Source organism: Chamaea fasciata, unplaced genomic scaffold (genome assembly GCF_029207755.1).
Source record: "Chamaea fasciata isolate MVZ Bird 193981 ecotype frontalis unplaced genomic scaffold, bChaFas1.0.hap1 SCAF_3, whole genome shotgun sequence".
Lineage (NCBI taxonomy): Eukaryota > Metazoa > Chordata > Aves > Passeriformes > Sylviidae > Chamaea > Chamaea fasciata.
This window is the reverse complement of record NW_027094088.1, coordinates 22,147,712-22,158,727: the sequence shown is the minus strand read 5'-3', so window position 1 is coordinate 22,158,727 and position 11,016 is coordinate 22,147,712.

Below are 11,016 nucleotides of genomic sequence, written 5' to 3'. Positions count from 1 at the left end.
AGTTATCTTGTTCTAATTCTGAAGAGTTTACCAATATTAGGCTCAAAGAAAGAAACCTTTAAAATTTGTAACCAAAGGAAGAAGATAATAATTTTAAAAAAATTACCCACCTTTCAAGTATTACCATGCTTCTCTGCATCTAGCAAAAAGCACCAAGAAGCACTCTATTTATCTCTTGTTACTTTTATCTGAGTTTCTTCAAAGCTTTTTTTCCCTCCTACCTTCTGTGCACCGACACTTCCCGTCTTTCTAGGAGTTGATACTCAAATGAACAGAATGTTACAAAACTGGTTTATAGCACACAGCAAAGTAGTTGCCTTAAAGAGAAGGGAAAGTATTCTACAGGAAGCTAAAGCAAATACTAAATTGCACAAACACTTATTCAAAAGGAGGAAATGCTACCAAAACCTAGCCACACAAACCTAGTACAATGTCCATGGACAGCAATAAGTGCATCAGAGAAGGACACAGAACATAGACAGAGGACCATTTTCTATCTCTTCCTAAAAATGTAGTGCCATCATTTAAAGTGATTTAGAGATTGATGGGGTTTTTTTCCAGGTACTTTAAGATTTATTTCATTGTCTCATAATCCAAACTGCTTGCATAGTCCCCCATCAGCATTCACAATTGTTGTTTAACAGTTTCCTAAAGCACAGGAAAGATCATTCTGGACATCACCTGCTCAGAAACAGCAATGCAAATATGGGAACTGGGTTCCCTCTGAAAGGCAACCTGTTACAAGCAAAAGCAGAAAAATATTTAAAAATTAAATTCTTTCGCAACTGAATATTCTTCACTCTTAATATTCACAGACACTGAACGCACTGTAGGATTCTATTCTCTTTGCCAAGCCTCTAGTTCTGCTGCTCACAGACATTTAATCAGTGTTGTAGCTGCTGAGAGGCTATCCAGCTATGTCTGGCATTCCAGACTGCTCCTTAAGTAGTAAAGCATTGATGTACTACTCCTGTGCACGCAAATGAAAGAAGGGTATGCATGCGGGGGCTGGATAAGACATCCTACCAAAAAAAAAACCCTGCCAGAGTTGATAAAGAACCTTGAGTTTTAAAGAGAGATTTCGACACCCACTGCCCCCAGACTAGCATATGCCATCCACAGAGTTATTTTGGAAAAACCACTGGAGTGTGAATTTTTTAAGCAAGCCTTCTAAATAAGCACACTGCCCCCGTGGCACAGCTCCATGTCCCTGCCAGGAAGTGTTCATGGCCAGGCTGGCTGAGTCCTTCAGCAACCTGGTCTGGTGGAAGGCATCCCAGTCCATGCCAGGGGGACTGGAATAGGTGGTCTCAAATGTCCCTTCCAATCCAAACGATTCCATGACTTCATGAAATGTGTGTGGTCAAAATAAAAGCCAAAGTCTGGTCCTGATGGACAGGCAGGCAGGCAGATTCCCACTCAGAGCACATTCCTAGAGCTACGGGTGTGTGCAACCACGCAGAACGAAAATGCAAGTGATGAATCCTGATGCTTGTGCATGGGCAGAAAAAGAACAGAAATTTGGGGTTAGGCAGCAGAGAATTGGAATTATGGCTTAAATCCTTTTGGGGATTTAAGTGCCACTAAGGTGCTTTAGTGCTTGGTCTAAAATTCCAGCACTGAAGAGTATTTCTAAGTATGGATAAGCGTATGCATTAGTAAGGGAACAGAAGTTAATGCCCAGTTTCCTTTAAAATGAATTCTGTGTAAAACACTTGGTTAATGTTTTTACATCACCCTAGTAACATGATCAACATTACCATAGAAGCATCTTATATGGAAAGACAGATCACCTAACCTCATGAAAAGGTAATTCTACTTCTATGACTCATGGCCATAAATCCACACTTGTGGAGTGAAATGGACAGACACCAACCTGAGCTCCCAATGATGTCAGGTTAGTTGGCTATTCAGTATATGTAAATTTGGGGGGAAAAAAAGCAAACCAAAACCAAACCCACAGTACATGTCAGGCTGAAATTTATAACCCTCCAAAGTTCAGCCTGTTCTGAGCAATTAACACAAAATTACTGCCAGAGCTGTGATATATTAGAATAAATAACTCTTTAAAGAGATACAGATGTTAAATGTGTATGTGCCTTGGAGAGTCATGTTAAACATTTAAAAATAACCTCAGTGATTATTGGTGTGTTTAGATTTTATAAGATCTAGGGCTGGCAGAGGACTGTGGTTCTTGTTCTGTACCACACCACATGTGTGATCTGGATTAAATTTCAGAGGGAGATCTCTTTTTGTCCCTTCCAGACTTCTACTTAGTAAGAGTGCAGCGAGCTAAATTCAGAAGCAGGGTAGGAATATGCATCTCCAAAAACTGCATGGGTCACATTTAACAGCGACTAAATTGTGGTACAAACTACAATGCTGGTGTCCAAGAGATGTAAATCATCGACTTCAGTGGTTATTCTTCAGAGTATGTGAGATGAGAATCAACTTAAGACAACAAACTGTTCACAGATAGGTGCTGAGCAGAATGACCTGCACAAATTTAACATGTACAGGCTTATAAAATGAATATACTATTATCTGCCTGATGAGAAAGAGCAATGATATCCATGGCAATAACAGCCTCAATAACAAGCATGGTGACAGTGGACTGGAAGGTTTTCCTTTCAAACTCTATTTTTTAAAATACATATATAAATGCCCTCCTCAGCAGGGAAACAACAGTTTGAAGCTGAAAAACAAATTCTGTCTTATTCCAACAGTGTCACAAAAACTGTTCTGGCAGAGAAAGATGGAGGCCAGGAGGGAAATAAAACACGTCTTTTGCAATTTGTCTTTCTGGAGAAGCAGAACTTGGAAGAATTACAGTAAAGGGTAAGAGAAATTAGAAGACTACAGTTTTCCCTCTCTGGCTCTTTTTCAGCCTTAGCTTTATGGTATCTTCCCCTCCTACTCTGGGTCCCTACCTCCCTACTCAAAACACAAACCACCTGCACAGCTATCAACCAATTCTCTTTCCTCCAGCTCCCAAGACTCCCAGCTCAGCCTAGTGTGTAACCAGTTCCTCCAAACTCGGTCACATTTCCCACTGGTGCTGCCTTCAGCATATGCTCCACAGGTTCTGCAGGAAGGCTGAGTTCATGCTTACCAGCAATTATTTCAAAAGCACCTCATGTCCAGCCTATGGTGACACTGATAACTAACAGAAGAGTTTAAGATTTAACAGTTCTCCCCAAAAATATAGGTTATCTTCCCTCACTTCTCCCTTTTAAGCATCTCCAGTACACTTGTTTGCATGCTTGCTGAGGGCTGAATTAGCTGCAGTTATTGCATTTTATCTCATGTTCCTCTTTTAGGAATAATTTACACACAATGAGAAACTTACAGAATGATATAAGTCATTGTTAAGCTTGTCTCAGTCTTCATTGTAATAACACTGCTTAGAAACCACACATAAATTTGTTGCTTTCTTATGCCACCAAACAGCAGGCAAATACAAAGTAATGGGTCATTCTTTGAAGTGCTAAAATCCTGTCTAGAAAGAAACAGACACGGTACAAGGAGTTGCCTCAATTCCTGGTTTATGAGTGAGGACCAAGGAGTTCGATCACAAGGTAGTTTTCCCATTTTAAATGGACAGGAAGCCCAGTCCATGAAGCTTGTTGGGAGATCTATAGTATTCCACACATTCTCATTCAACAGAACATCTCATAACTAAGAGTGAAAACTGTTTAGTTTTTAAATAGGAAAAAAAGTTACTCCTAAAAAAAAATAATTAGCAAAAAAGTCTGTTTCAAACTTCTGGCACTAAAAACCCATTACTATTGTTTTACAATACCAGTTTTAGTTTTCAGTAAACTCTAACTGCCACATAAATGTTCCCACTGGACATGGGTGAGCAAACCCCTGTAATGCAAGGCCTCACCAGGAGCAAGCAGCCCACTGAGCTCGAGCTCAGCTTCTTAAGCCAAGGAAAAGACAGAAAGCTTCCTATTACCTCATCTTTTATCAACCTGTTAAGAAAGAAACCAAAGCAAAGTTATGCCCTTCAGCCTTTCAAAAAGAAATTCTTATCAATCTGGTTTTTAATTGGAGCATCTGTGGTTTAGTTCTTCTCCCAGAAAGGTGTCATTTTCTTTCTAGTATGTATCTGAGCCTTTCTCTTGACTGTAAGTTTTTAGATGGTGACACACAGCTAGAGAGCCCAGTGATAGATTTTGGTCAGTAAACATTTGGTTCATAGAATCAAGGAATGGTTTGGATTAGAAGGGACCTTAAAGATCATCTAGTTCCAACCCCTGTGCCCTGGGCAGAGGCACTTCCGACTAGACCAGGTTGCTCAGAGCCCCATCCTGCCTGGCCTTGAACACTTCCAGGGATGGGAAGTGTTCCATTCACAGCTTCTCTGGGCAACCTGTTCCAGTGTCTCACCACCCTCACAGTAAAGAATTTGTTCCTAATATCTTATCTGATGCTATCTTCTTTCATGGAATCATAGAATCACCAAGGTTGGAAGAGTGCTTCCAGATCATCTAGTCCACCCAGCACTACCTCTGTGACCATAAAACCACATCAGACAGTGCCAGATCCAGACACCTCATGAGCACCTCCAGGGATGGTGACTCTACCACCTCCCTGGACAACATATTCCAATGCCTGACCACCCTAACAGCAAAGATTTTTCTAATACTTAACCTGAATCTCCCCATTTTTATGTTTAAGGCCATTCCCTGTTGTCCTCTCAGAGTAGGTACAGCAGCAGAGACTGATCGCCCCCTCAATACAGCCTCCTTTACTGAACACAGTACTTGAGTTTAAAGCCATTGCCATTTGTCCTAGCACTACCTGCTCCAGTACAACATCCCTCTCCAGCTGTCTTGTAGCCCTCCTTTAGGTACTGGAATGTGAAAGCCAGAGCCTTCTCCAGGCTGAACAAACCTAGCCCTCTCAGCCTGTCTGCGTGGAGGATCCCAGACTTGTCAGGCACAACTTGCCCTTGGTGAAGTCATGATGGCTGTTGTAAATCACCTTATTTTCCATGTACTTTAGCACAGCTTTCCAGGAAGATCTGCTCCGTGATTTAGTCAAGGACAGAGGTCAGGCAGACTGGCCTGTAGTTTCCTGGATCTTCCCTTTTTAAAATCGGGGTTATGCTTCCCCTTTTCCAGCTAGTGGGAATTTGACTGGACTGCCACAATTTCTCAAATGTGGGAATAGTGCTTAACCACTTCCTTCAGATGCATCTCATCAGCTCCCATGGACTTGTGCACCTTCAGGTTCCTTAGATGGTCTTGAACCAGAACTTCTCCTAGGGCAGGCAGTTCCTCATTCTCCCAGTTCCTGAAAATCTGGATTTGTTTTCCATTAAAAACTCAGAGGTAGACATTTCTTCATAAAGAGAGGCAAGAGGATTCTCTTTGACTCTGCTGTTGTGAATTTCCATTTACCTAATACAGCAAACCAGAGAACATTATTTTACCAGAATAAAAAACAAGACAAATGATGGCAAACATTCCCTGCAGAGACATGCCAGAAATACTTATTGGATTGAATGAGTCAAGAAACTGAAATTTGGCTCAGGGGTTTATATCCTACAATCCTGAGCTGGCAAACGTGGAAAATCGTGCCAAGAAGCTATGAGACGATTTAAGGCAGAGGAAAATATATTCATCTGTTTTTTAAATAGGAACAGACATAAACAGTAACATAATCTACAGAAAGAAATACAAGAGAAAAGTATTAAAAGAGAACAATTATTTCAGGCCTGCTTCAGAAATTAACGTTCCCAGAAGATGGTTCGGAGACACTTCCCTGAAATACCCTCACTTTTGATAAATCATGGATCAAAATACACAGTCTGTGGAAGAAAACAATTTCTTGTACCTCCTTGGACTTTTTAAAGAAAAATAGTCACCATCCACAGGAACAAAGACAGGTAAAGGAAGTACTAGGGACAGTGGACAATTAGAGGGAGAGAACATAATGTGGAATCACTTCTTTCCATAGGCAACATGAGTGATGAAGGTTTCTGCCCCTAGTGAACGAGATTCCATGAAAGACACTGTCGCCTGATTTCAAGAGATAAAACAAAGGGCAAAATTCAGTTGTTGCAATCTAGTCTTCTATTGATCCACCAACAGGTGGCTTGATTCTTGTACATAATTTGGTCACCCAAACCCAAAAATGCCTAGTTCATACAAAGACCTTTAAGCTCACACGTATGCATGCCTAGCGCTTCCACTGCTTCAACACAAGCTGGGAGCATGCAATGAGCAGCCCGACACTGAGTCACAAAGCTGTGGGCTGTTTCATTTCTAGTAAGGATAATGAGAAATAAGATAGAACCCAAATGTAGGGTTTCTGTCACAGTCTCCTTCTATGAAATGTGGTATTTCCAGCATGTGTTTCTCAATCAAACCATTGGCAGATCAGCTCGTGTGAACAGCTCAAGGACAGTAACCAGATACTCGCTGGTTGCATAGTAGGCAACACCAAGCAGAAGTGAAACAAGCTTTCAAATGCACTTTACTCATAGCAGCCCCATTCCTTCTCCCCCACTGACTAAAGAGACATTAACACTTAATATCCAAGTGTAAGTAGCCTTTCCGTTTCCTCTCCCATCCTCCAAACAAGCACAATTCTTTGAAACCTTACTGTGTTTTGCTTCTCAGATGAACTCAGCACTGTGTCAGCAAATGGCAAGTACAAGCCCTGGCGCCAAAAAGATGCAGCTCTTATGCATGGCTTGGGCAGGACCTTTACGTATTTCTGGCACTAAAATATAAGTCTGTTTTGCGTCATCTGGATGTGATTCTAGTGTTTTAGCTAATTTGAAACAGCATTGCATGCAGTACTCTGTGAGGAGTTTGGGTCTTTAATGGTAAGCCAACATTAAGCAGATACTCAGTCTGCCCACACCAAGGCTGCTGGAATTTCTATTGGAATGAGGATTATTCTCTTGTAACAGTACTGGTTTGGGCTGCTTACAGCAGGCTGGGCAGAATCATCAGAAGCAGATCATTAAAGCTCAACACATTCCCAAAAGTCAGACTGAATTGGCTGGGCTGGAAGGCAGTTTATATATTTTCTATTTTTATCCAGTAATAAAAACTTGGTTACTTTGGCCCAAATCCCACAGCAGGTTTCCTTACAGCAGCTCAGGGATGTGCACACCTCCCTCATTGGCAGGCAGACCCTCTGCCCATAAGTTGGGGTGGGCCAGGGCTTGGCTCAAGATTTCCCTCACCAGGAAGAGGCATTTGGATCATAGAATCATGGAGTGGCTTGGTCTGGAGGGGACCTTAAAGATCATCTCATTCCAGGGACACCTTCCACTAGATCAGGTTGCTCTGAGCCCCATCTGACCTGGTCTTGAACACTTCCAGGGTTGGGGCATCCACAACTTCTCTGGGCAGCCTGTTCCAGTGCCTCACCACCCTCACAGCAAACAACTTTCTCGGAACAGCTAATATAAACCTACTTTCTTTTCGTTTGAAGCCATTATCCCTTGTTTTAGCTGGAATACATTTCCCCTTATCCCGTTACTGCCTGCTCTTGTAAAAAGTCCCTCTCCACCGTTCTTGTCGTTTCCCTTCAGGTACCAGAAGGCTGCAATTTTGGTTACCCCAAAGCCGGTTTTTTTCCGGGCCGAACAATCCCAATTCTCTCAGCCTTTCCTCGTAAAAGAGATGCTCCATCCCTCTAATCCACTTGGTGGCCTCCGCTGGACTCTCTCCAACAGCTCCGTATCCTCCCTGTGCTGAGGACGGCAGAGCTGGACGGCACTGCAGGAAGTGTCCAGGCAGAGCAGACAGAGGGGCAAAATCCCTTCCCTCGCCCGAGTGCCCTCACTGCTTTGGATGCTGCCGGGATCGGTGTCGATTTCTTCCCCCTGGCACCGAAACTCCCTCCGTGCACCGAAAGCCTTTCCCTTTCCGCTGCCGCGGGGCCGGGCGCGCCGCCGCCGCCAGGGGACACTGCGGGCACGGCCGGGGACACTTGTGGGCACGGCCGGGGAGCACTGCGGGCACAGCTGGGGGACCCTGCGGGCACAGCCGGGGGACACTGCGGGCGCGGCTGGGGACACTGCGGGCGCGGCTGGGGACACTGCGGGGACGGCTGGGGACACTGCGGGGGCGGTCCCGCACAGCCCCGGCAGCCCGGGGGCAGCGGCTGCAGCCCCTCCACCAGCCCGAAGGGAGAGCGGACGTGGGAGGCACTGCTGCCAGCCCCGCTCGCCTCCTGCCCCGGGACACCAGAGTCCGGTGACCCGGCTGTGCCTGCCAGAGGCTCTGGCCGGGTGTCCGGAGGCTGCTGTGCCCGGGGAACGCCGGTAGGAGCGGTGCGGGAGCGCACGGACACGGGCTGCACGTCCCGGCGCGGGACTTCCAGACTTGTCATACCTGCGCCGCGCTTTGGCACGCACGGGGAGTTCCCCTCGTCTCAGCGAGCCCGGATCCAGTAAATGAAAATTCTGAGCCTGGTAGTTATCTGGATGGGGAGTCCCTGACGGTAATTTATAGGCTGTATGTTGTGACTAACGATCACCGGGTCACTGGGATTTTCTGAAGGCTTTCACGTATTGCCCGGCAAGCTCCCTAACGAGAGTGGAACGTGAAGATGACAGCGGTGACAGGCAGCAAAAAACTCTCTGTCCATGGAGCCTATTCCACTGCATGGGTAAGATACCAAAGCGACCTGTGAGATACCGGGCATCTCCAATGATAGCTGCACAGCCAGTGCTGTGGGCACACACTGAACAGAAGCTGTGGACCAGAATTACAGAACAACTGCTAACCCTGAGCCAGCACCTTTAAAGTGTGTCCTCAGAGCACATACAGAAGCACCAGCTCAAATCCCCCGAGTGGCCATCAGAGCAAACACTGACTTTATCAGCACAAGGATTGCTACACATCCATCTTGCCAAAGCCACAAAACTGAAAACACTGCACAGTCCTGAAGTTTCCACCCCAGAACTGTGTAGCCCTAAATAAGAAAAATTCTTTATTGTTAGCACTGGTGCTGAACAAGGCTAAGTATCCCATCCTGTCAATTTATCTGCATTGCTTCCCACACAGAGTTTTTTCCTTTATTGCACGCTGCATTGTGCCACACACACTTGAGCTTGGGCTTAGAGGTGCACTCGGAGAGCAAGTATGCACAGTGATTCTGTAAGCAACCCAGAAGAGAGTATCTGTAACAAATCACATCATCTCTTCATAGTCCCTTTGTACTTTAGTACAGAGATTGGGAGGCAGCTCAAGGAATAGTTTGATCATTATTAAACAATAATCTGGTCTGCTGATTCTGCTATAGAACTGGAAACTTCTGACAAGAAGGGAGCAACAAACATCTCCAAGGTCATCTTGACAGGAGTGGCCTCCCACAACTTAAACCACCTTTTCTTTGAAATGATGACCAAAGGAATATGTAACTGCTTTCTAAAAGCAGTTACATGTAAACATGTAAACTCACTAACACAATGGTTAAACAGAAAAACATTACCCCAAATCGTTCTCTCTCATTTGGAAGCAGAATGTATTTCATATCAAGTGCAATTTCTCTTTTTAACAGCTTTATCTTAATGCTTTTAGTATTTTACTTGTATAGCTACTTGTACAATCTGTAGCCAACATTTCATTCACTGCTTTTCCGTCAATGCTTCCCTTAGAGAGACACACAAATCCTGGACTGCACTGATGACACCTACTCAGCAAGAATAACACACACTCAGGGGCTAAAGCACTGTCTCCCAAGGCAGCAAGCTTAGTGTAAACTCTGAAAGGATTCCTTAGGCATTGCTTTCCATGTAATGGTTTCAGACACACAATATTATAGAGGGCAAGTCCTAAAGGAATTTATACTAGCCAAATGGTTTTATTTTGAACATGAGTATCCTTGAAAAAAGTCAGAGAGAACTCAAATATGGGATATGTAGGGGAAAGTACACATGATTCTGTAAAAGCACTTACTATCCTGAGTGCCTTTTCGGGAAGCTAAACATCACCTGAGAAAATCATTCATGTTTTGCAGCTCCTAAGGGAATAGTGTGGAACATATTCCTGTGTGACATAGACTCATGGTTCACCTGGGAGCCCTGACTCATTGCTTGGGTACACTGTTCTGTACATCAGATGCTGTGTAAGACATGATTTTTCCACTCTGCGTTATGCAGCTTCTTCTGTAATAAAAACGGTGTGAGGAAACTACAAGAAGCTCTCAGTTTCAAATGAGCTTATTCCATTTTATTGGTGCTGGCAAACCTTTCTGCAGAGTGGCATATGGATGGACTGCCTATCCTGCCTGATTCATGGGATTCAAATGCAGGGTGCATATTGTGATCACACTACTGCAAAGGCTACTTTAGGGTTTTGAAACGTCATGAACAATTATGAAGGGTGATCTCTTACTGAGTATTGCAACTGTACTGCTATGGCAAGTATTAATACAGAGATGAAAGGGGTTTATCATTTAATGTCCTCTCTTAAAGACACAATTTTCTTTGAAAATAAAGATGTGTGTGACATCCAGAGGTTCACAACATACCCGAGAAGTCACGACCATAAAAAATATCTTCATGTACGAAATAAAGAAGTCATCATTTTAATCACTGGAAAACTTCAAAGTCCCTCCTTGCTTATTTCCAAAGGAAAGTGGATAAGGAAAGGAATATTTTCAGATTATTACATCTGAATCAAAAAAGCTCCAGAGGAACATGGACCATGAAGAACATAGCTCTGAGAAACCAGCTTGTTCAGCCTGGAGAAGAGACTGAGGGGAGAGCTCATTGCAGTCTTCAACATCCTCATGAGGGGAAGTGAAGGGGCAGGCATCAATCTCTTTGCTCTCCTGACCAGTGACAGTAATCAAGAAAACATGTCAGGGGAGGTTCAGGCTGGGTAACAGGACAAGGTTCTTCACCCAGAGGGTTGCTGGGCACTGAAACAGACTCCCCAGGAAAGTGGTCACAGCACCAAGCCTGGCAGAGTTCAAGAAAGATTTGGACAATGCTCTTAGGCATATAGGTGTGACTTTTGGGGTGTCCTGTGCAGG